The sequence below is a fragment of the Lissotriton helveticus genome, chromosome 1_1 (assembly GCF_964261635.1).
Source record: "Lissotriton helveticus chromosome 1_1, aLisHel1.1, whole genome shotgun sequence".
Lineage (NCBI taxonomy): Eukaryota > Metazoa > Chordata > Amphibia > Caudata > Salamandridae > Lissotriton > Lissotriton helveticus.
Genome location: NC_136057.1, coordinates 1,236,820,822 through 1,236,846,991, shown reverse-complemented (window position 1 = coordinate 1,236,846,991; position 26,170 = coordinate 1,236,820,822).

The following is a 26,170-nucleotide window of genomic DNA, read 5'->3' as shown; positions in this document are numbered from 1 at the left end:
TCAGAACACCACTCTGCAACGCAGCTCCCTGGCGCATACTGAACGTACCTGGTGGGCTAGTTGGCCCCTAGGGGACCTCTGGATTGAAGAGGAATTAATTCCCCAACTTAAAACGCCCCATAGGGCGTTTTTGCACACATATAACCTTAGGCCCCACCCCCTACCTTCACCACTGTGCAAACGCGCCCCTTGGGGCATTTTAAATTGGGGGATTAAGTCCCCTTGAATCCTGCGGTCCCCTGGTGGCCAAGTAGCCCACCAGGTACCTCCACTAAGCGCCAGGGAGCTGCGTTGCAGAGAGGTGTAAAAAGGGGCATGGCCTCAGAACACCTCTCTGCAACGCAGGCCCCTGGCACACACTGGAGGTTCCTGGTGGGCTAGTTGGACCCAGGGACCCCCAGTATTCAAGGTGGATTCGTTGCCCCTCTGCAAACGCGCCAGGGGGCGCGTTTGCAGAGTGATGTTGTTAGGGGGCGTGGCCTTTGGCCCGATCCTGATTTTTTTTATTTATTTTTTTTTAAAGAAGGGAGGCTGTGTAGCCCCCCTTCTTTTTCTAAATTATTGGCCCTGGGGACCCCATCCCCCAGGGCCAGCCCCCAATTCATTTATTTATTTTTTTAAATCGGGAAGGGGGTCGCATGGCCCCCTTCCCGAGCCCATAATTCGCCCCAGGGACCCCATCCCCCGGAGCATGGCCCTTTTAAAAAATATATATATATTTTTGAGGGGGGCTGCCTTGCCCCCTTCCTATAGCCAGTTCTGGCCTGGGGACCCCATCTCCCGGCCCGTTTCTTTTTTTTAGTTTATTATTATATTTTTTTTGAGGGGGCTGGCCCTCTTCATTGGGGACCGTGGGTGGTCCCCAATCCCCCACGGTCCTGCCGGCTCCCCGCCTCCTGCGGGAGCCGGCATTGCTTTTCCAAAAGGGGAGCAGCTCACATGCAGCTCCCCATATGGAAAAGCAATTTGCTTTGCTTCATTGAAGCGAGAGCAGGTTTCCCTGCTCTCGTTTCAAAGAAGCAAAGCTGTTTGTAATGGCAGGGTGGGAGCCGCGAGGCTCCCGCCCTGTCATTGCAAACTACAGTGTCCCGGGCGTGGGCACCCCGGGACACTGCAGGAGCCGGCCCTTGGGGGTGGCGGTCCCCAGGGCCATCGAGGGCTCGAGGAGGGGGGCCACGGGGCACGCCTCCCACATTTTTGAGAAGCCCCGGTGACAGTCCCCAGGGCTGGGAGGGCCTCAGAGTCCCCCACCTGATTTTCTTAAGCCCCATGGGGTGGCAGTCCCCAGGTCTGGGGGGGCCTGAGAGCCCCCCAGAGAGCCCCCCAACCAATTTGTTTAAAGACCCGGGGGTAGCCTTGCCCAGGGCTGCAGTGGGCCCCGTGACCCCCCTGCATACATTTAATTCTTGTCCCAGGGGGTGGCGGTCCCCGGGGCTGGGGGGGCCTGAGAGCCCCCCAGCCATTTGTTTAAAGCCCCGTGGGTGGTGGTCCTGGGGGCTGCGGGTGTGCCTCGTGAGCCCCCCGCATACATTTAATTCTTGCCCCGGGGGTGGCGGTCCCCGGGGCTGCGGGGACTAACAGTCCCCCCTCCCATTTGAAAATAGCCCCGGGTTGGGAGCCCTGTGAGCCCCCCGCATACATTAAAATTGAGCCCTGGGTGGTGGCGGTCCCCAGGGCTGGGGGGCCTGAGAGCCCCCCAGCCATTTGTTTAAAGTCCCGGGGTGGCGGTCCCCTGAGCGGCGGGGGTGCCCTGTAAGCACCCCGAATATATTTAATTCTTGCCCGGTGGGGTGGCGGTCACCGGGACTGCGGGGGGGCCCTGTGAGCCCCCACATACATTAAAATCTAGCCCCGGGGGTGGCAGTCCCCGGGGCTGGGGTGGCCCCTGAGCCCCCCGCATATATTAAATTAGAGCCCCAGGGGGTGGCAGTCCCCCGTGCAGTGTGTAGGGGATTTGGACCCCCCACACTTTTTTTTCAATAATGCCCTCGGGACAAATATACATATTTTCCACGGAAGACCTCGTTTCTTTCTTTTTTAATATCGCTAGGATTCGCGGATCCTACGTGAATCCCGCGATTTTAAAAAAAAAATGTTTTTGGGACCTGAGCAGGCCTAGGGGGTCAGGGTGTGTCTACCCTGCCCCCTTTTCTTTTCGCGTTTGGCGGCGTTTGTTTTTGTTTTCTTGTGCCTCGGTTCTACCGAGGCACAAGATGGCTGCCAACATTTCCTGGTTTTGACAGTTGTCAGCCAATGAGCATTCAGCTTGTGCACGGTAGGCTGCGCGTAGGGTTCGCGGATACTACTCCGGATCCTCTGGGCCCATAGATATATAAATGACTTTAGCCATAATTTTCTCAAAAACTACTGAACAGATTGACACCAGATAAGCGAAAGGCACAAGTCGGAACTGAGGACTACCTCTCTGCCAAATTTTGTGTAATTCCGTTCAACCGTTCGGGCTGTAGCCATGGCTAAAAGGCCTATGGAAAATTGTATGGGGAAAACACGTTTTGGGACCCCCCTTTTTTCTCGGCCCCCGCTTGACCAATCACCCCCACGTTTTCAGGGAAGGAGCAGAACTGAGCTGGTCAAAAGTTTGAAAGATTTCATGCAGATTCATCAACCGACGCCAAAGTTATTGTCAATGTTTCGGATTTCCTATGGATAATACGTCCTAACTATATCTACCTACTGGTGACCCCCAGTAGGTAATATATACTACCTATATACTATATATATATATATATATATATATATATATATATATATATATTATATATATACATATATATTTATAGATATAAATGTGTGTGTGTGTGTGTGTATATACATATGTGTGTGTGTATATTACCTCCTGGCGGTCACCAGTAGGTAGATATAGTTAGGACCTATTATCCATAGGAAATCTGCGGAAAATATGTAATTTTGCCCCGGGGGGCCAAATCCCGGGGTCATTATTGAAAAAAAAGTGTGGGGAGGTCCCAATCCCCCCCACACTGCCCCAGGGACCACAACCCCCCGGGGCTCTAATTGAATATGTGCAGGAGGGTTGCATTCTCCTGATGATGCCGGGACTGGCCAAGACTAAACTGCCGACGGCAGTGGGGGATCCCTAAGGTATGATGTGCGGCAGAGCCGATGGCTGGTTGATCGCATCTCTCTACCTTGAACGGTTCCAGGGCTATGGCGCTTTAAACCAACACAGACCTCAAGTAATCATAAGATGAGGGTCGGCTGTTTCCGTGAACGCAAATGATGGGGAATTTGGAAAGCGTGTTTGGCTGTGATCTTTAAAGCATTCCTAATTCAGAACGTTAAGGAACACACAAAATGGCGGAACGCGAGTGCCCCCACACCAAACCTCCGAGCGCGCTGGTATGCTGCTAAGGTTCTTGGATTGCGACTGTATGGATACCTATGGTCCTTGTCCTGCCTGCAGCAAGGTATTTACATCATGAAGTCAAATCCTTTGTGGAAGCGGGGCTTTTTCTCACGAACTCTGCCTGACTTTAAAATGGCGGCTCAGGCGCTCTGCGAATATCAAACCTCATTTACGCCTGCAACTGCATAGCTTGTTTTTCTTCTTTTTTGATGTTAGTTGCGCTGTTGCTGCCAGTTGTCTGTGAGGAGCGCTTCTTTCTGAGGCCATTTTTCATCCCCTCTGACTGACTGTATCTGAACTTACAATGTAGCATACCCCATGCCTGAGTTCTAGATGGCTGACTCAGTGAGACCCTCAGTGATGTTTTCGCTCCTCCCCTCGTCTTTAATCATGGATCTCCCCAGGACCCCGACCAGCCTTCGCTGTCCCTGTCCCCGCCCACCCACCTGGTCCTGTTCCCTGCTTACTTCCCTAGACAGCTGAGACCTAGCTACTTTTGTATGATGCCCGGTGGAGCTACCTCGCGAGCTATAGGGGAGATAGACTTTGGACTCCCTCCTTTGACTATCACCTACGCAGCCGGACTTCGGGCAAACGCTCCCACGTCTCTCCTGACCTTATCTTCCCCCTGTCCCTTCCCCCAACCCTCACCCCTCTCCGCTCCTACTCTTTCCAGCTTCTGTCCTCTGCCCTCACCTGCCCTTGCCCTTTGTCCCCACCCTGTTTTTCTGTGAACCTCTTCCCTCACCACTTGAGACTGAACTATTTGTTCTTATGCCCAATTGAGCTACCTGGTTTAGCTATAGGGGAGATGGGCCGTAGAATCCCTCCTTTCGTCTCTCCAGTCATCTCCTCCCGCATCCTCCCTCTATTTATGTCTCTCCTTCTCTCCTCTCTCAATGTATTAACACTGAACTATTTTGTCTGATGCCCGATGGAGCTACCTGGTTTAGCTATAGGGGAGATGGGCCGTGGATTCCCTCCTTGGTCGTCACCTACCCAGTCGCTCTTTAGACAGACTTCCTTTCGTCTCTCCTTGTTTGTCTCGTCCCTTATCCTCCCTTTTTCACCTCCCCTGCCCCTCAACTACTTTTCTCTCTCCTTTCTCTCCTCTCCTAATTGTACTGCCTATTTTTTTATGTATTGTGTAACTGTTGAACTTTTTCTGTTACATTGTTGATTCTCATGTAAAGCGCTCTGATACCTTCGGGTCTAGCCAGCGCTAAATACAACTCTTTAAATTAATAAATAAATAAAATCAGGTGGGGGGGCTCTGAGGCCCCCCCAGCCCCAGGACCGCCACCCCCTGGGGCTTCTCAAAAATGTGGGAGGGGGGCTGCGCGGCCCCCCTCCTGGAGCCCTCGATGGCCCTGGGGACCGCCACCCCCCAGGGCCGGCTCCTGTAGTGTCCCGGGGTGCCCACCCCCGGGACATTACTGTTTGCAATGACAGGGCGGGAGCCTCGTGGCTCCCACCCTGTCATTGCAAACTGCTTTGCTATTTGGAAGAGAGAGCAAAGCAGATTGCTTTTCCATATGGGGAGCAGCATGTTAGCTGCTCCCCATATGGAAAAGCAATGCCGGCTCCCGCAGGAGGTGTGGAGTCGGCGTGTCCGTGGTGGGATTGGGGACCCCACACGGTCCCCAATGAAGAGGGCCAGCCCCAGGGGATGGGGTCCCCGGGGTTAGTAGTGGCCACGCGGGCCCCCTCCAAAAATTGAAAATGAAATGAAATAATAAAAGAAAAAAAGAAAAAGAAACGGCCCGGGGGATGGGGGTCCCCGGGCCAGAACTGGCTATAGGAGGGGGGCAAGGCAGCCCCCCTTAAAAAAAGGGCCATGCCTTGGGGCAAATTATGGCCTCGGGAGGGGGGCCACGCAGCCCCCTTCCTGATTTTTTATAAAAAACAATTGGGGCAGGCCCTGGAGGATGGGGTCCCCAGAGCCAATACATTAGAAAAAGAAGGGGGGCTACACAGCTTCCCTTCTTTAAAAAAATAAAATTTAAAAAAAAACGGGATTGGGCCGGAGGCCACGCCCCCTACCAGCATCGCTCTGCAAACGCGCCCCCTGGTGCGTTTGCAAAGGGGAAACAAATTCCCTTTGAATACCTGGGGTCCCTGGGGGCCGAGTCCACCAGTAACTTCCAGTATGTGCCAGGGGCCTGAGTTGCAGAGAGGTGTTCTGAGGCCATGCCCCTTTTTACAACTCTCTGCAACGCAGCTCCCTGGCGCTTAGTGGAGGTACCTGGTGGGCTAGTTGGGCGCCAGGGGACCGCAGGATTCAAGAGGAGTTAATCCCCCAACTTAAAATGCACCACAGGGTGCGTTTGCACAGTGGTGAAGGGAGGGGGCGGGGCCTGAGGTGACATGTGTGCAAACACGCCCTGTGGCGCGGTTTAAGTTGGGGAATTAATTCCTTGTCACCAGCTACCTCCAGTAAGTGCCACGGAGCAGGGTTGCAGAGTGTTGTAAAAAGGGGCGTGGCCTCTGAACACCTCTCTGCAGCGCAGCCTTCTTGCACATACTGGAGGTACCTGGTGGGCTAGTTGGCCCCCAGGGGACCCCAGGATTCAAAGGCACTTAATCACGCAACTTAAAACGCGCCACAGGGCATGTTTGCACACATGTCACCTCAGGCCCCGCCCCCTTCCTTCACCATTGTACAAATATTCCTCTAAAATTAGCTGAACTACGAATTCCGATTTACTCACCTGTTATCAGGAGAGAACCCAGTGCGGCATCTTTTAGCCCAGCACTGACCCTGAAAAGTAATTCTAAGCGTCCTTACAGTAACTAGGATTTCCTTGCATAAGAAACCATTGGGTGGTTTTCAGCAGAAAAGTTTCTAAGTTTTGATTTTTGAAATGTACAAATATTCCTCTAAAATCAGCCGAACTACGAATTCTGATGTACTCACCTGTTATCAGGAAAGAACCCAGTGCTGCATCTTTTAGCTCAGCACTGACCCCGAAAAGTAATTCTAACCATACTTACCAGTAACTTGTATTTCCTTCTGTAGGAATTCATTGTCTGGTTTTCAGCAAAAAAGTTTCAAAGTGTCTATTTTCAAAAATTAGAAATATTCTTTAAAAATTGCCTGTATGACTTAAACACATTCTTTTTAGTGTTTACAGGAGATGCAGTAGTGCTGGATCCAGGATCCACCACTGAGTAAGAAAAGGTAACGATAACACTACTTACTTGCTAAGTGAATTTCCTTCCATAGGGTAACATTGACTGGTTTCACTTGGAAATTCTTCTAAGTGTGGAGTTTTGGAACTTCAAAATATTCCTATAAATTCAGCAGAACTACGATTTCCGATTTACTCACTTGTTATCAGGAGAGACCTCAGTGCTGCATCTTTGAGCCCAGTACTAATCATGAAAAGTAATTCTAACCATACTTGCCAGTAATTTGATTTTCCTTCCATAGGCTAACATTGACTGGTTTCACTTGGAGTTTTGGAACTTTAAAATATTCACCTAAAATCATCCGAACAACGAATTCAGATTTACTCACCTGTTATCAGGCGAGAACCCAGTACTGCATCTTTTAGCTCAGCACTGACCCTGGAAAGTAATTATAACGATACTTACCGGTACCTTGTATTTCCTTCCATAGGAATCCATTGTCTGGTTTTCACCAGAAAAGTTTTTAAGTGTCTATTTTCACAAACCAAAAATATTCCTAAACAATTGCCTGCATGACTTAAACGCATTCTTTCAACTGTTTACAGGAGATGCACCAGTGCTGGATCCAGGATCCACCACTGAGTAAGAAAAAGTGACGATAGCACTACTTACCTGCAAAAGCAATTTCCCACCATAGGATAACAATGGTGATTCTATGTGAAAACATTTCTAATTGACAACTTTTAAAATACAATAATATTCCTTAAAAATCACTACTGTAACTAAAACGCTTTTACTCAACCATTTACAGGAGATGTCCAAGGACTGAATCTAGGATCCAGTCCAGTGGTTAGAAAAGTAATCCATAAAGTAACTAATTGCATTTAACTAGAAATTCACATTGAGGTCAATGTTGCACTGTGTTTGAAATTGTGTTGCCCATTGCAACAACTGAAACTACTCTACTTAAAAGTCTATTGCCTATTTGCAAAGTATTTAAACTAAAGTATTTCATTCTGAGAAAGTATATTTTTTAATGTATTGTATAATGTAATTATAATGTAATTTAAAAAATAAAATATCTAAAAATAATTAGTTTAAAAAATGTAGTAAATCAGTTTCAAAAAAATAAATATAACAATTAATACATGTCATTTACAAAACCTTCGAAATTAACTGAAAAAACCATAGGTTTCAGGCCTGATATAGTTAGGAATTAGCATTTAAAAAACCTTTGAAATTCACTGAAAAAAAACATAGGTTTCAGGCCTGATATAGTTAGGAATTAGCATTTAAAAAACCTTAGAAATTCACTGAAAAAACCATAGGTTTTAGGGGTGTTATAGTTAGCTGGACATTTCACTCGTACAAAACCATTCACATTCCTTCGATATAGTTAGTTGTACTCACTATATCTCCCGCGCCCGCAATCCACTGCTGATGATGTCACATATTACATCATTCATGACATGGGCAGTGATCACTGATGACATTTCAAATGACATCACTGATGACATCACTGATGACATCATCCAGTGAATGTCGTTTTGTTCGTTGTTTAAATATGTAAAAAAAAGAAAGGTCTTTATTTTTCTTGGTGGTGCAGTTGTGTTCCAGTTTTGATTTACAGGTTTTAACAACTTCTAGCACTTCAAACCCAGACTGCATGTGTTTCGCCTTGAGCTTTTAAGGTTGTCTGTACCTTCACTATTCTACTAGAGTGGATTCCATCTTGATGCACTCTGGAAAAGTGATGTCTCAACGCAGTCTGATTTATGTATTGCGTCGGTCTGTGCTAGTGTGTTGGCCTGTGATTCTGCAGGTGTGCATGTTTATGTGTGCATCTGTGTGCAGGTAATAGATACTTTGGTCCAGATTTGCCAACTCTTTGTGTGGGGTTTGCATTAATTTTTAACACGAAACCAACAGAAACAATTATGGTTGTATTTACTATCTAGTGAAAATCAGGATTTGTGTTTGATAGTTTCCTAAAGTAATGTAAAGTTGAACAATGCACTGCTTTGTGTTGCTTTCTGTCAAGGGGGCCACTCCATCGATTGTTCAATGGTCTGATCTAAATCCCTATATAAAAACATTGAGGGTCATATTTATATACCCTGTGCACTATCTTAGCATCACTTTTTGGGACACTCTGGAAACACAAACTACAAAATCAAATGTATGAGGTCACGCAAAGCCACTTTGCATGACTCTGAATGGCCTCATAAATATGGAGTAAGGCAAAGCAGTGCAAATCAATGCATTGCCTTACCCAGCGCTAGAGAATCGTTCCATGGGAGATGCTTCAGTTGTTCCCACGCAACACACATGGATTTTGTCGCTTCCCCAGATATACAAAACTATGTAAATCTGGGGGTGCGCCAAAACCTTATGTCGCCTCATGGTAGGTGGAACAAGGAGAAATAGCTTTATCTCTCCTTGTTTTTCCATCTTTCCTTGTGTGCTGCATTCTGCAGCACACACACAAAGAAGAAAAATCCACCCACAATTGTTTTTGTTAAGGAAGGTGCTACTTTCTACACAAAAAGAATCCTGCCAACAACACAGGCACCCTTGCACCATGATACAAGGGTGCCTGCATTGGCGCTATGCTGTCAAAATGGCACCAGCACAGGCGGAAAGGACAGGAATGCTCCATATAGGATAAATACGGTGCATTCCTCCCCTTTCACTTTATGTAGGACAGTGCAGCAAGGTGTCTTGCAGCACTGCCCTATGCCATATCCCCATAAATTAGGTCCTTAGAGACATGGATTTGTGCCAAATCGTATGCCTTCGCTAGGCTGACAGAATCAGGAAAAGTGCTTCATTTCTCCTCAGTTATTTCCTATTTTGGTTGCGTGCAGTATTGTACAGCAAACATGCAAAGCAGGAAAAGTGTTAAAAGATAGTTTCACCACTGGATTGTGGGAAGGGTTCGCTTCCGCTACAAAAACTATTCCTTAGAGAACGCATACACCCTAGCACTGTGGCATAAGGGGGTGTGCATTGGAACATGGCACCCTAAAGAGCGCCAGCGCAGGGAGAGAGGATATAGGGCCCTAATATGTATAGGGCACACTTTCCCTGCTTGTGCCCTGGCGCACCTTAAAACTGGTGCGCCAGGTGCAAGCAGTGAAAGTGCACTCTATAACACAGAATGAGCTGCCCCCAGGGGCAGTGCATTCAAGTGAAATAAGGAGCAATTTTAAGGTGAGTAACTGCACCCACCCTCAAGGGGAAGTCTGGGGGGATCCATAAGAACCCCTTTCCCCCCCTCCAGAGGGTTGCTCTATGGGGGCAGACTGATAGTGCCCCACCTTTTAGGTGGACCACTGTCAGTGCACCTCCTCGGAGCTTCTTTGCCTCTGCACCAGCGTCTATAATACGGCATGGACGTTGAGGCAAAGGGATTTGTTTATTTGCATTCTGTATGCCCCCTGCAAATGAGGGAACGCCCTCTTGAGAAAGCGCTTGGCGCTATATGTGCACCAGCACTTTTAAGTTTACAGAATCGGCTGCACTAGAGTCTGCGGCCCCTTCTGTAATACCAAAGTGCCCCGGGAGCACGCAAAGTAGGCACAAACACCCGGGGCACTTTGTGTGATGCGGCCCCTGGAGCTATGGGCTCTCTCCCTTTTTACGCAGCGCATCACCATTAGTAGCTACCTTGTGTCAATGTTTGTGAATCTGGGCCTAACTATTTAGACAGTGACTGTGAGGCGGATAGGTTAGGAATTTATGTCAGAAACCAAGTATGCACATTAATGACATCCTTTCACAATGTACAATGGCAAAGTGTGAGTTTATGAATGATTAAGAATAACCTATTTACTGGAGTTCAAATTCAGATTGCGTCCTTGCATCTTTGGCAAACATAGAAACTGAAAAACAAATGTTTGTAAAAGTAAACATATGTAAAACATAGGCGTATGTAAACAATCTTATGTCGTAAATCAATTATCTTTCATCAAAATCCAAAACAACGAGTTTTCCGTGGTTGGAGAACTATAATTTTCTCCTGAAGAGCTTCCCCAATGAAGTCCTGAGCCTGCGTGCCTTGACGTATTATCTCAAAGCAGTCATCAGATCACCGCGTCTGCGTCTGCCAGCTAATCAAGCGCGAGGCTATAAAACCACCGGGGTGGTCAGGATGTGCGCAGGACGTGCGGACGTGAGGCGCGCGGTAGCACGTCAACGCTAACAGAGTCGGACAGTGATGCACCCCGCTGCATTTGTGAATGTGACCCCACCACCTCCAGCTGCAGAACCTGTCATGTTGCTTTAGCGACAAGCATCTACATAATGTGATGTTTCACTTCTGAAGGTAGTGCGCAGTGACAGGACGAGGCTGTTTATTGCGGCACTTCCCGTGTATTCTGTTTTGCCTTGCTTGTCCGTCTCCGTTTCTGCAGTGCCACAACTGACAGGAGCAGGAATTAGTCGACAACATTACCTGGAGCAGAAGACAGATCCCAAAGAAAAGAGCAACAGTGCACTTTATTGTGTGAAATGTGATTAGAGTTGCAAGTAGTCATGACAAGTAGCTTAGTTTCATAGTGATTTTTTTCTTTACCACAGTTTTGAAACAGTTTACGGAATTATGTGCACACTAATTAAAGCGCATGGTCTACCATAGCAGAATGAACACATAAAGTTGATTCTGCAGTTAACTTTCAATTTCCGTGTTTAGCTTTTGGCACTGGGTGGTCTCTTTGTGATGATTCTTTTATTCCATTTCCAGGTGAAGTTATAACTTTACTTTCCATTTAAACAAACATTTTACATTAGAATGACATGAAGGTAAGGCTTGATAAAAGTATTTTAGTCCTGCAAAGACACAACTATAAGCACTCATCAATACTTAAATTGTGATGTTATCATATTTGCAGGCTTGCACTAAGATTCTTGGAAAAGCACAAATCTCTAATGGTAAATCAAGGCAAAGGAATGAATTTATGCCAACTGACCAGGTCGTTTTTGGAGGACATAGTGCAGACACTTAGGAAAATATTTGTGACATTGAGAGAGTGGCGGTAGGATAGTAGAGACGGTGGGTAAAGGAGCCTGGAGACAAGAAAGAGATGGCATGTGGAGTGTGGAGAAGAGTGGGTGCACTCAGGTAGGTGTTAATAGAAGTGAATGTATTGTGGACTCTTAAGACTAGCTGGTAAAACCAGGAACAATGGTTGTTTGGTGGAGTGTAGCATAATGTGTATAGTCGTGAGCATGATATGCAGTAAATTTAAAGTACGATACAATGTGGAGTGTGGGAAACACTGGATATGACAAGTTGTGATGAAGTGCGGAGAGTGGTGCCTAGAGCATGCTGAACGGAGGTGTGGATGATGGGTGAAGTGGGAGGTATGTGAGAAATTCACGAGCATGGAGGAATAAGAAATGCAGTAGAGGGTGGTAGTGGTATATGGTTAAGTGAGGTTGTGTGTGCTGTCCCAAGATCTGAGGTATAATGTTTAACGTTGAGTTTTGAGAGTGGCTGAGTATCATGAAGTGTAACGTATGTTATGGTATGTGTATTTGTATAGAGCACAACTCACCCGGGAGGAAATGTTGGCAGGAGCTGTATTGGCCAAGGCAAGGCCATGGATAGATGGAGAGCGAGCTCTTCAGTTTCTTGTGGAATGCAAGAAGTGAGGATGTGGCTCTGGGGGTGTGCAAGCAAGAGTCCTGCTGAGCGGAGGTGTGTGGTAGGTTTGTAGAGGTTTATGTGATTGTTGACATATGTGAGGCCAATATTGTCTAAGTCTTTGTATGTGTGCTTGATGAATTTGCAGTTTGCTGTTGCCCAGTTTGCTGTTGATGAGGATTAGTGGGATGGTTCTAGTGTTGGGTGCAGCAATTTGAAGATTTTCTTGAGCATCTTGAGTGTGTGTAAGCAGGAGACGGACACTGTGTTCACTTGGCTGGCCACGGTGAGGTGATTTTTGATTACTATTTTGAGGTTCTTTGTGTGGGTTGCTAGGAGGGGTGTGGTCTAAGTTCGACAGGCCACCAGGTAGAGTCCCGGAGCTATGTGTCTTTTCTGAAAACAACTACTTTTGTCTTGTCTGTGTTGAGCTTCAGGTAGTTGGTTTTTATTCATCTGGTGACTTTGGTCATGCAGGCGGAGAAATTGGTCGAGGTGTTTGGCGTCTTGTTGGAGAGGGAGAGTATGAGCTGGGTGTCTTCAGCATTAGATATGGTGCTGATTCCAAGGCTGCGGCTGATGCTGGCAAGTGGGGTCAAAGAGTGAGGATTGTTGTGAAACCCTGCAGATGAGGTAGACGATGTTCGTGGTGAAGGGTGCCAGGCTGACTGACTGGGTGCTACCTGTCAGTAAGAAAGAAACCCAGCAAAGGGTGGGTCCTTGGATGCCAGCTTCATGCAGACATTGGATACGGATATATTGGAAGATGGTGTTGGAGCCTGCAGAAAGGACCAGTAGGATGAGGCCCCCGTCGTCACTGCTGTCCATGATCATCCGGAAATCATCCGTGGTGACTATATGAGCATTCTCTGTACTGTGGTTGGACCTAAATCAGGATTTACTGGTGTTGAGGAGGTGTTTTTTTAAAGTTGGTGGCTAGGCATTTATTTCTCATATTTTCCATGACTTTTGCCAGTTAGGGTAGTTTGTCGCATGTTTCAAGGCATTCAAGTAAGTGGATAGGATGAGTCAATCGGGGAGAGGGCTGTACTGATGGGGTCCAGTCCTCTGATGAAGAAATGGTGAGGGCAGGGATCTCAAGGTGCTCCAGATTGTATGAGCTTCATAGTCATTGGGGTTTCTTGAGTGGTGATGGTGGGCCAGGTGATCAGTGTGATTCTCTAGGTGTTCAGTGAGATGGACAGGAGGGCTGCAAGGGTGGAAGGGTCTAGTTGGGCTCAGCTTTGTCATAGATGCTGGTGATTTGTTGCTGAAGTATAGGGACACCTTAGTGCAGTGACCCTGATAGGGGTTACACCGGTAAAACTTGCCGCTGGAGAGGTGAAGTCTTTCACTACTTCCGTAGTGCTTTGGTGCATGAGCTGAAGTGAGAAGTATAGTGTGTAGAGAAAAACTTTTTTATGTGATACCACCTGTAAACATGTTTTATGCACCTCTCCACTGAACGAGAGTATTTCTTTTCACAATAATGCTATACAATCTGTAACCCTGATCATATTTAACAATTCAGGCACTGAAGTTGTGATTGATTATCCCTATAAAAATGAAATCAAGGAGGAATGGCCAACTGCCGATGGTGGGAGTCGTGGTTTTGGGCGCTCCTTGCGGGGCCCAAACCGGGCCTTATCCTGTTGCTTATACAAGTCCGCGGGGGCATCTGACCCCCTTATACTGTTGCCTGTAAGACTGGGGAGCCCCCCTGCTAATGGTGGTCCGGATTGGTGCCGTCTGAACACATCGGCTTCTCCTTTTTAGCAGAGCCATATCATTGTACACACAACATGGTGGTTTCATTGACGAACCCTGAGGGGAGTCGATCTCTTGGTTGGACTGAGGTGCAATGTTGGAAAACATGGAGGACTGGCTTGAGATCTTGCTTTGGACCAGAGAACTTGTGCTCACCTACCTGTCCTCCTGATCATGCCACAAACCGCACTGCTCCCCGGTCCACCACGGGTTTTCCCTCTTATGTGGAGGGAGTATCCGGCCACAGATTCTTTTTCCCTCACTTCCGGGCAGGAGACCAGAGGGGCGGAGCCTCACTTTCCTATTTAACACACATGCCAGACTCTCGGTGCAGCGGAAGCGTGCAGGCAGCAAGGCAAGCGTGTGTGTATGTTTAACTGCTCTAAAGGCTTTTTAGGTGTTTTTACCTACTTTTAACAAAAAAAACAGCTCTTTTAAATTTGTGCTCACCTACCTGTCCTCCTGATCACGTCACAAACCGCACTACTCCCCGGGTCCACCACGGGTTTTCCCGCTTGTGTGGAGGGGGTATCCAACCACAGATTCATTTTCCCTCACTTCCGGGCAGGAGACCAGAGGGGGCGGAGCCTCACTTTCCTATTTAACACACATGCAGCGGACGAGCATAGCGGGTGCGCTGGTGGCGTGTCGAAGGTGCACTGAAAGGCAAGCCCATCCGCGCCCCTCTGCGTCTGACTGGGGCAGGGGCCACAACACCTGCCTGTTCCCAGGCTCATTTTAGGTCCTATAGCCCACGCTCCCTTCACAACCTAAGAGGAAAGACACATGACAGCTGCCTACACTCCTGGAATGTTGCAGTTGAGCACATTAACTGTCCACACTGTGGGTTTAACTTTCGACCGGCCATTAAGACACGCAGCCCCCCTGCAAATCATCCCATTCTAAAGATGTTCCTGCTGAACTGCAGATCATTCCCTAAGCATGCCACTGAAATCGCCTTGCTATTGGAAGATTCTAAACCTGATGTTCTCTTCCTGACAGAAACTTGGCTCAATATTGAGTCCGAGCCAGTTCTCACTCAAACTCTCCCTCACTGTTACCTCATACAACGAGAAGACCGCAAAAAGGGCAGAGAGGGAGGCTTAGCGATTGTTTTTAAAGACCTTTATAACTCTCGCATTTCCCTAGACCAGGTATCAGACTGCAAGAGTCTTTCCTTCACCATTGATTTCTCCTCCACTAGTACCTTCTCTGGACTACTAATATATCGCCCACCGGGGCCCTATGTCAATTCCTCAATACCCTCCCGCTAACCAAAGCGAATCTAGCTTGCTCACCGTCTAATTTCACAGTATTTGGGGATCTTAATATTCACCTAGACAACACCTCTGATCACACCAGAAATTAGCTGATCATGAGCCTCTCCACACTTCAGCTAAAGCAGAAACCATTTGAACCCATCCATACTAAAGACCAGTTACTTGACCCCATTTTCAGCAACTGCACCGAACTTACAACAGGAGCGCCGTCCCTGCTCCCCTGCTCTGACCACTTCCTGATCCCCTGTCCTGGGATATCCCTAATCCCACCCTTCCACCCAACTCTGCTTCCCTCAGGGAACGTAACTGGTCAAAGCTTTCCAGAGAACAATGGATCTCAGCCCTCGAAGCCACCAGACTTGACAGAGATCCTAACCCTATCTCAGCTAACGCGAAATGTAATTATTGGATCCAGAGCTCCCTAGATGATGTGCTCCCCATGAGGCACACTTACAAAAAATGCAGAGTTAAAACGTCACCATGGTACTCCCCAAAGCTACGGGAAATCAAACAACACTGCAAAAGGTTAGAGAGGAAATGGAGACTAAACTATGCAGCCCCCTGTAAATTCGAATATAGGGAGGCAATAAAAGCTTATAAAGGTGAAATCAAAGCTGCTCAAGCTGCCTTCTACGAAGAAAGAATTAATGCAGCCTCTAATTCTCCTAAGGACATCTTTCGGATTGCCAAAACCCTCTCGAAACTGCCTCAGAAACAACCAAACCCGATCGATGCCAAATTCCGCTGCAACAACTTGGCGGAATTCTTCCACCAGAAAATACAAAAAATATACTCTACCTTTTCTTTTATCCAGTCTGAACAATCTTCGGCCCTCACCACTAGCTCAGGATAAGGAGTGCAAGCCACCTTGGAGGTCCTCCCCCCTCTAGACCTCGTAACCTTAGACCATGGGTACTCACAAACTTTCTCTCGGGGGCCAAATTTACAGTGTAATTTGTGGCCGAGGGCCGCACTGGTGGGGGCGGGGTCAGTGGGGGAGGTGGGGGGGCTAGAGCAAATAAAAAACTGACCATGAGGTTGAACACAGGCCCCTGCAACGGATGCCTTCATCTACTGACCCACCAGACCCGGCATACACATCTCTCACACTCTCACACTCACTCACACACACACTCACACACACACACACACACATACACTCACACACACACATACACTCACACACACACACACACACTCACATACAGTCACACGTCACACACACTCACACACACACACACTCACACACACTCACACACACCCACACTCACACACTCACACACACACACTCACACACTCACACACTCAAACCTCTAAGGATTTCTCGGACACTCTCTGCTGCCTTAATTTTGATTCGCACATCCATACCTCCACCCATGTTCATGGTCATACTCTGGATCAGATCTGAACAGTTAATCGGGCCATTTCCTCCATTGACACGATTCCTTGCACTTGGTCTGACCATTTCCTCATTTTTTTTTCTATTAAACTAGCAGTTAGGGACAAGTCCCCTTTACCCAGGAACGTCCTAGCACGAAATTGGAACCGGGTAAACTTTAATGCCATTCAATCTTCCTTGGCGACTTCCCTCCCTGACTTAGCTGATCTTCCCCTTGACCATCAGGTGGCGGCTGTTAACACCTGGCTATCCACATCATGTGATTCTGTTGCTCCCCTCAGAAGGGTCAAGGCCTGTCGCCTCCACACAGCTAATAAATGGTTCACCAGTGAGCTCAAAAGCCCTTAAATCGGCTCTGAAACACTCAGAGCGCCAGTGGAGGCGCAACTACTGTCCCCTGCTGTTAAGGAACAAGAGAGCTATCCTTTCAGCTAAATCAGATTACTTTTCCAGTAAAATCCTACTTGCGGCCAACAAATCGAAGGAGTTCTTCTCCATCGTCCACGATTTGGCTACATCTGATCGTCCTGTCCCCTCCCTAGCCCTCTGCCTCGCTTTGAATAACTTCTTTCTTGAGAAAATTGCTACCATTAAACGGAACATCCCCCCTGACAGCTTCCTCCCTTCCTCCCCCCCCCTCGTCTTCCACTGTCCCCCTCTCTTAATTATTTTCCTCCTATCTCGAAAGAATCCTTTGTTGCCCTGCTTAAAAAGGTCAAGTGGGGTTCCCCAACAGATTATGCCCCAGCCCGTATTTTAAGGGAACTATTCTCGGGCTGTCCTGAACCTCCTCTATCCCTTTTAAATGCTTCTATCTCTCAGGGCATTGTTCCGACTCCATTTAAATCAGCCACTATTATCCCTATCCTGAAAAAACCTGGCGCTGACCCTAATATCCCCGCTAATTTCAGGCACGTCTCACTGCTTCCTTATCTAGGCGAAATCCTGGAGAGCCACATCACTTCCTGCTTATCTAACTATATTGAGAGTAACCATCTTTTGGCCTCCCACCAAGCAGGATTTCGCCCGGCCCACTCGACCGAAGCAGTGGTCCTTGCTGTTCTGGATGAGTTGAAATGCAAGGCGGACTCTAATTCTCCTCAAGCCTTGGTGCTCCTTGACCTGTCTGCTGCTTTTGACACGGTCGACCATACCATCCTTCTCGACCGTGTCAGGGCAGCGGGCTTTCAGGGAACCGCTCTTTCCTGGCTTGCTTCTTTTCTTGAGGGCCGGATGCAGGCTGTCCGTCTCTCTGGTTTCTCTGCTCCCTCACTCCCGGTGCCCTCTGGGGTTCCCCAAGGATCCTCTCTTTCTCCCCTTCTTTTTAATCTTTACATTTAGCCCCTCATTATTTCACTGCTTAATATGGGGGTCTCCGTATACAATTACGCTGATGACCTTCAGCTTGTTTTTGATCTGTCTCCCTCTCCTGAGTCTATTCTTAAATTTCAAACCACTCTTATTTTTATTTCTGACTGGATGAACCAAAACCATCTAAAGCTAAACCCGGACAAAACGGAGTTGGTCCTGACGGGTGGGTCCACTACCCCCTGGACTCCCGCTTTCTGGCCTCCCACCTTTGGCCCTCCTCCTCTGTTAGAACTTTGGGAATTAAGGTTAGCCAGGACCTCTCCATGCGTCCGCAAATTAGCTCTGTGGTGTCATCCTGTTTCCTCTCCTTCCGGATCATACGCAAAATATCCCGCTTTTTTTCATTTGACGCCCTTAAGATAATTGTTTTAGCTTTGATTCTTTCGAAACTTGACTACGGGAATTGCCTGTATGTGGGGATTCCAGCCTACGAGCAGCGTCGCCTTCAGACCATTCAAAATCAGTCCGCTCGTCTTATTCATCAGCTTCCCAGGTTTCATCACACCACTCCCTTACTCAAGTCCCTTCATTGGCTCCCCGTCCAGCAAAGAGCCCTCTTTAAACTGGGATGTATAGTTTTTATGGCCCGTGCGCATACGGCCCCTGTTTTCATCAACTCCAGAATTAGCCACTATTGTCCTGTTCATGACCTCCGCTCCTCCAGCCAGGCTCTCCTTAGTGTTCCCCCGCTTCCGAAAAACCAGAACTGGAGGCACAAGGTTTTCTACCCTCGCCCCCCATTTCTGGAACAATCTTCCACCTTCCATTAGGTCTATCTCTGATTATTTGGTATTTCGTAAGGCACTTAAAACCTACCTATTGGCTCAAGCGTTTTCTTCTTAATACTCCCCTGTCTCCCTCTCGCTCTGCCTTCGCCTTTCCCTCCCAGCGCCAGGAAGCCGCTTGGTCACAGTGCGTCATACAAATCCTTTCAACTTTCAACTTTCAACTCACACTCACACACACACACACACTCACACTCACATTCTTACACACTCACACACTCACACACACACACTCACACACTTACACAGACACACACTCACACACTCACACTCTCACACACTCACACAACACCCACAGACACATACTCAAACACTCAGGCACTCACACACTCTGTCTGTCTCCCTCCCTTGTTCTCCCTCTGTCTCCCTCCCTCTACTTCTGTCTCCCTCTGTCTGTCTCCCTCCCTCTCTGTCTCCCTCCTACTCTGTCTCCCTCCCCCTCTATCTCCCTCCTCCTCTGTCTCCCTCCCCCTCTGTCTTCCTCTCCCTCTGTCTCCCTCTGCCTCCTTCTGCCTGTCTCCCTCCCTCTGTCTCCCTATTTCTCTGTCTCCCTCCTCTCTGTCTCCCTCCCTCTCTGTCTCCCTCCCTCTCTGTCTTCCTCCATCTCTCTGTCTCTCCCTCTCTCTCTCTGTATCCCTCTCCCTCCCTCTCTGTCTCCCTCCCTCTCTGTCTCCCTCCATCTATCTGTCTCTCCCCACCCTCTCTGTCTCCCTCTCTCTGTCTCTCTCTGTCTCCCTCTTTCTGTCTCCCTCTCTCAGTCTCCCTCTCCCTCCCTCTTTGTCCCCCTCTCTCTCCCTTTCTGTCGCCCTCTGTCTCTCTCTGTCTCTCTGTCCCTCTCTCTGTCTCCCTCTGTCTGTCTCACTCTGTCTCCCTCTGTCTCCCTCTCCCTCTGCCTCCCTCTGCCTGTCTCCCTCTGCCTGTTTCCCTCTGCCTGTCTCCCTCCCTCTGTCTCCCTACCTCTCTGTCTCCCTACCTCTCTGTCTCCCTCTGTCTGTCTCCCTCTCTCTCCCCTGACTCCCTCCCTCTGTCTCCCTCTGCGTCCCTCTATCTCCCTCTGCCTCCCTCTGTCTCCCTCCCTCTCCCTTCCTCTGTCTGTCTCCCTCTCTCTGTCTCCCTCCCCCTGTCTCCCTCCCTCTGTCTTCCTCCCTCTCTCTTTCCCTCCCTCTCTTTCTCCCTCTCTCTCCCTCCCTCTCTGTCTCCCTCTCTCAACCTCTGTCTCCCTCGCTCTCCCTCTCTCTCCCTCTCTGTCTCCCTCTGTCTTCCTCCCTCTGTCTCCCTCTCTCTGTCTCTCTCTGTTTCCCTTCCTCTGTCTCCCTCGCTCTCCCTCTCTCCCCTCTCTCTCCCTCTGTCTCCCTCTCTCTCCCTCTTTGTCTCCCTCTCTCTCCCTCTCTGTCTCCCTCTCCTCTCTCTCCCTCTCTGTCTCCCTATCTCTCCCTCTCTGTCTCCCTCTCTTTCTCCCTCTCTCTCTCTCTGTCTCCCTCTCTCTCTTTCTCCCTCTCCCTCTCCCTCTCTCTTTCTCCGTCTCCCTCTCTCTGTCTCCCTCTGTCTCTCTTTTTTAAAACATTTTTTTTATTAAAAATCCATGAAGACACGTAGCAAGGCACATACAATACAACAAAAGCAGAAAAAAGATAAAAATCATGACGAACGATTTTGGTTTACTACATTTGATCGTAATAACCATAAAATCATGGCAATAAAAGCATTTTTACCAATACAAAAGAAAGTACACTAATTATAAAGGGGACTGTTCAGGCCAAACAAAAAAAAATTTGATTTAGCAAAATTTTGCATCCATATAGGCCATAACTGGTCCCCAAATCTCGCGCCCTAATTTCATTTTCCATCTGCCTTTCACAACATACAGACTATGCTCAATATTAGATATTGACAGAAATCTGGCTCTCCATAGTTCGAAAGAAGGAGCATCCTTTTGCAACCACATTGAGGCGATACAACGTCTAGCTACAGCTGTAGCTAAAAAAATCCAATATCGAGATTTACGGGCTAGGTGATCGGTTGCCGATCCCCCCGCAACCCCCAACAATACCTGGGCGGGAGATAGCTGTACAGGCCCACCCACAATCTCGGCTTGAAAATTTTCTATGTGACCAAACAGAGTACTTAATTGCCCGCACATATAAAAAAACATGTACCACATCAGCAGCGTCACACCCACAGCGAAAACACTTACCCTCGTTAGTTCCCCCCATTTAGATATTTTAGCTGGGGTATAGTATAGATCGAAAACTGTCTTATAATGTTGGGCAGCAAGATTTGCTGACAAAAACAATCTCCCAGCTAATTCAATTGAAGTTTCTAACCTCGTACCAGAGCATCCCATTTATGATTTTGGGCCACAAGATCATTCTCACAAGTGTCTAGCAAAAGGGTATATAGTATACAAATCCGTGCGTTTTTCCTCACTGCCTCAATAAGGGGATTAGCTTGAAATTCCCATCGTGTTTTAAGCAAGTAGTCACAAATTTGTAAATATTTTAAAAAATCAGACCAGGACAGGTAAAAGTGCTCCCTTAACATATCAAAAGACTTAAGTCCCTCATCACAAAATAATTCTCCAACTAAAAAAAACCCTTTGTCTCGCCATTTATCCACCACCCGGTCCCAAAATACGATGGGAGAAGAGAAGTTGCAGTTAGGGAGTATACCAAGATACCCTTTCCATCTTAAACTTCTTTCTAACAACTGACCAGACCTTATAAGCAGCGTAAACAACTTTGAATCTAGTTTGCTTGTAGTAACTCCTGTCAAGGTTAATGAAAAGTCGATTTTTTGCATCGCCACCCAACAGCATTTGGTAGATAGAAGGGGATTCAGCCACACAGGTCGGTTCTGTCCCAGTGAATAATATATTCATATGCTGCAGCATACACGCATAATAGTACAGCGTAAAATCTGGGACAGCCCAACCCCCTTGCAGTCACGGCAGGATCATATACCGCATGGCTCTTCGTGCTTTACCTTGAGCCCATAGGAACCTACCACTTAGAGATTGTAATAAAGCAAGATTGACACGAGAAATCTCCAAGGGCACAGCTCGAAAAAAGTATAGTATTTTTGGTAAAATTAGAATTTTGAGAATATTACATCTACCAACCATGGAGAGATGTAAACATTCACATCGGTCCAATTGTTTGCGTGCGGCCCCCAACAATCTTGCCCAATTGGCCTCGACCAATGCACTTAAACATACCCGAATCGTGATCCCAAGATAAGTCACCTCATTCAAGACCCTTTGATCCTCAAATGCCACAATATTAGCACAGAGAATTTTTGTCTTGGATGTGTTTAGTTTGTGTCCTGATACAGCCCCATATTGTGAGGCAAGTAATTCTATTTCAGGCATATCAGTTGATGGGTTAGGTGTAACTACAGCAACATCATCTGCGTATGCAAAGACACGATATTGATCTTGCCTTACTATTACCGATTCGATCTTAGAGGTGTGTTCTAGCATTTCTAAAAACGGGTCAATATATAGAGAGAATAATAGGGGAGAGCAGGGACATCCCTGCCTTGTCCCACGTGTAATTTGCACAAGCTCAGATTCTAGGCCCATTACACAAATTCTGGCCACAGGTTCACGATATAGTGTTTACAAGGCAGAAACAAACTGTTGCCGAAACCCCCGACGACGCAACACCGCCCCACAAAAATACCCATGCGACCCGATCAAAAGCCTTTTCAGCATCTAATAGAATAAGACTAAACGCATCCCCACTGCAAATGGCTTTGTTCAACAATGTTATAACTCTGTTAACATGATTCGTCGTCCCCTGCTTGGGGATAAATCCATGTTGTCGATTTGAGACCAGCGGTGTTATAACTTCCGAAAGCCAGGTCGCAAGGATTTTTGAATAAATCTTTCCATCTACATTCAAAAGAGAAATTGGGCGGCATGAAGCCGGATGTTCAGGAGGCTTATCTTTTTTTTTTATTACAACGATACTGGCTTCATCCCAAGATAGCGGGGGCGCGCCTTTCTGAGCCAATCTAAATGTAGCCAACATATCATACTTCAAAACTTCAAAAAAGGTTTTATAAATCTCTAGCGGGAGTTTATCTGGTCCTGCCACTTTACCAGATGCCAGTTCATTTACGTCTCTTTCTAATTCTTCCAAAGTAATAGGTGCCTCCAACGTCTCTGCTTCCAAACCCCCCAAGTTGTTATCACAAAATCGCTGTAACAAGGACTCCCCCATTTGCGGATCATATTCTTCTCCAGTATAAAGGGCCTCATAAAAATCGTGGAACACCTCAAGGATCCCAGCCGTCAATTCCACAACAATCCCCCGTAAATTAACCATTGAGCTAATTCTTTGGGCGACTTCTTTTGATCTGAGTTTTTTGCGACAGACACCGTCCACTGGCCTCCCCATATTCCTCTGTCTCCCTCCCTCTGTCTTCCTCACTGTCTGTCTCCCTCCCTCTCTTTCTCCCTCTCTCTCCCTCCCGCTCTGTCTCCCTCTCTCAACCTCTGTCTCCCTCTCTCTCTCTCTGTCTCCCTTTCCCTCCCTCCCTCTCTGTCTCCCTCTCTCTCCCTCTCTGTCCCCCTCTGTCCCTCTCTCTGTCCCCCTCTCTCTCCCTCTCTGTCTCTCTCTGTCTCCCTCTGTCTCCCTCTCTCTCTGTCTCCCTCTCTCTCTGTCTCCACCTCCCTCTCTCTGTCTCCATCTCCCTCTCTCTGTCTCCGTCACCCTCTCTCTCTCTCTCCGCCTCCCTCCATCTGTCTCCCTCCGTCTGTCTCCCTCCGTCTGTCTCCCTCCGTCTGTCTCCCTCTGTCTGTCTCAATCTGTCTGTCTTCCTCTGTCTGTCTCCCTCTCTCCCCTGAGTCCCTCCCTCTGTCTCCCTCTGACTCCATCTGTCACCCTCCCTCTCTCTGTCTGTCTCCCCCTCTGTCTCCCTCGCTCTGTCTCCCTCTCTCTGTCTCCCTCCCTCTCTGTCTCCCTCCCTCTGTCTCCCTCCCTCTGCCTCCCTCCCTCTGTCTCCCTCCCTCTGCCTCCCTCCATCTCTGTCTCCCTTTCTCTGTCTCTCTCTGTCTCCCTCCCTCTCCCTCTCTGTCTCCCTCTCTCTACTTCTCTGTCTCCCTCTCTCTGTCTCTTTCTGTCGCCCTCTCTCTCTCTGTCTCCCTCTCTCTGTCTCCCTCTCCCTCTCTCTGTCTCCGTCTCCCTCTCTCTGTCTCAGTCTCCCTCTCTCTCTCCGTCTCCCTCTCTCTCCGACTCCCTCTCTCCCTGTCTCCCTCTTCATCTCCCTCCCTCTCTGTCTCCCTCCGTCTGTCTCCCTCCGTCTGTCTCCCTCCGTCTGTCTCCCTCTGTCTGTCTCCCTCTGTCTTTCTCCCTCTCTCTCTCTCTGTCCCTCTCTCTCCCCTGACTCCCTCCCTCTATCTCCCTCTGCCTCCCTCCCTCTCCCTCCCTCTCTCTGTCTCCCTCCGTCTCCCTCTCTGTCTCCCTCTCTGTCTCCCTCTCTGTCTCCCTCCGTCTCCGTCTCTGTCTCTCTCCATCTCCCTCGTCCCTCCGTCTCCCTCTGTCTCTGTCTCCTCCTTTTCTGTCTCCTCCTCTGTGTCTCTCTGCCTCTCTATCTCTGCCTCTGTCTGTCTCTGCCTCTGTCTGTCGCTGCCTTTGTCTCTGACCCTGTCTGTCCCTGTCTGTCCCTGTCTGGCCCTGTCTGGCCCTGTATGTCCCTGTATGTCCCTGTCTGTCTCTGTCTGTCCCTGTCTCTGTCTGTCCCTGTATCTGTCTGTCCCTGTCCCCCTCCCTCTGTCTCCCTCTCGGTCTCTCTGTCCCTGTCTCTGTCTCTATCTCTGTCTGTCTCTGCCTCTATCTCTCTATGTCTGTCTCTGCCTCTATCTGTCTATGTCTGTCTCTGCCTCTATCTATCCCTGCCTCCGTCTGTCACTGCCTCTATGTCTGTCTCTAGCTCTGTCTCTGTCTCTATCGCTCTCTACCTCTGTCTGTCTCTACCTCCATCTGTCTCTGCCTCTGTCTCTGCCTCTATCGGTCTCTGCCTCGGTCATTCTGTCCCAGTCTCTGCCTCTATCTAGCTCTGTCAGCCCCTGCCTCTATCTGTATCTGCCTCTATCTTTCTCTGCCTCTGTCAGTCTGTCCCTGTCTCTATCTGCCCCTGCCTCTATGTCTCTGTCTCTATCTGCCCCTGCCTCTATCTGTCTCTGTCTCTATATGTCTCTATATGCCCCTGCCTCTATATGCCCCTGCCTCTATCTGTCTCTGTCTCTATATGTCTCTATCTGTCTCTGCCCCTGCCCGTCTCTGCCCCTGTCTGTCTCTGCCCCATCCGTCTCTGCCCCTGTCTGTCTCTGCCCCTGTCCGTCTCTGCCTCTGTCTGCCTCTGCCTCTGTCTGTCTGTCCCTGTCTATCTCTGTCTATCTGTCTTTATCTATCTGTTTCTGTCTCTATCTGTCTCTGCCCCTATCTGTCTGTGCCTCTGTCAGTCTGTCCCTGTCTCTGCCTCTATCTGCCCCTGCCTCTATCTGTCTCTGTCTCTATATGCCTCTGCCCCTATCTGTCTCCGCCCCTATCTGTCTCTACCCCATCTGCCTCTGTCTTTATCTGCCCCTGCCTCTGTCTGTCTCTGCCTCTGTCTGTCTGCCTGTCTCTGTCTATCTGTCTTTATCTGTCAATTCCTGTCTCTATCTGTCTCTTCCCCTATCTGTCTCTGCCTTTATCTGTCTCTGCCTCTATCTGCCCCTGCCTCAATCGCCCCTGCCTCTATCTGTCTCTGCCTCTATCTCCCCCTGCCTCTATCTGCCCCTGCCTCTATCTGCCCCTGCCCCTGTCTGTCTCTGCCCATGTCTGTCTCTGCCCCTGTCTGTCTCTACCCCTTTCTGTCTCTGCCTCTGCCTGTTTCTGTCTCTATCTGTCTCTGTGTCTCGGGCAGTGCACATGTACTGTGTCTACACGTCCCCGTCACCAGCCCAGAGACAGCCCCCCCACCAGATCCATGTGTTTCTTTCTGTCTCCCTCTCTCTCCCTCTATGTCTCCCTCTCTCTCCTTCTCTGTCTCCCCCTCTCCCTCTATGTCTCTCTCTGTCCCCCCTCTCTCTCTGTCTCTCCCTCTCTCTCTCTCTCTGTCTCCCTCTCCCTCTCTTCCTCTCCCCCTCCCTCTCTCTGTCTCCGTCTCCCTCTCTCTGTCTCTCTGTCCCTGTCTCTGTCCCTATCTCTGTATGTCTCTGCCTCTATCTCTCTATGTCTGTCTCTGCCTCTATCTGTCTATGTCTGTCTCTGCCTCTATCTATCCCTGCCTCTATCTGGCCCTGCCTCTGTCTGTCTCTAGCTCTGTCTCTATCTCTATCGCTCTCTACCTCTGTCTGTCTCTACCTCCATCTGTCTCTGCCTCTGTCTCTGCCTCTATCGGTCTCTGCCTCGGTCA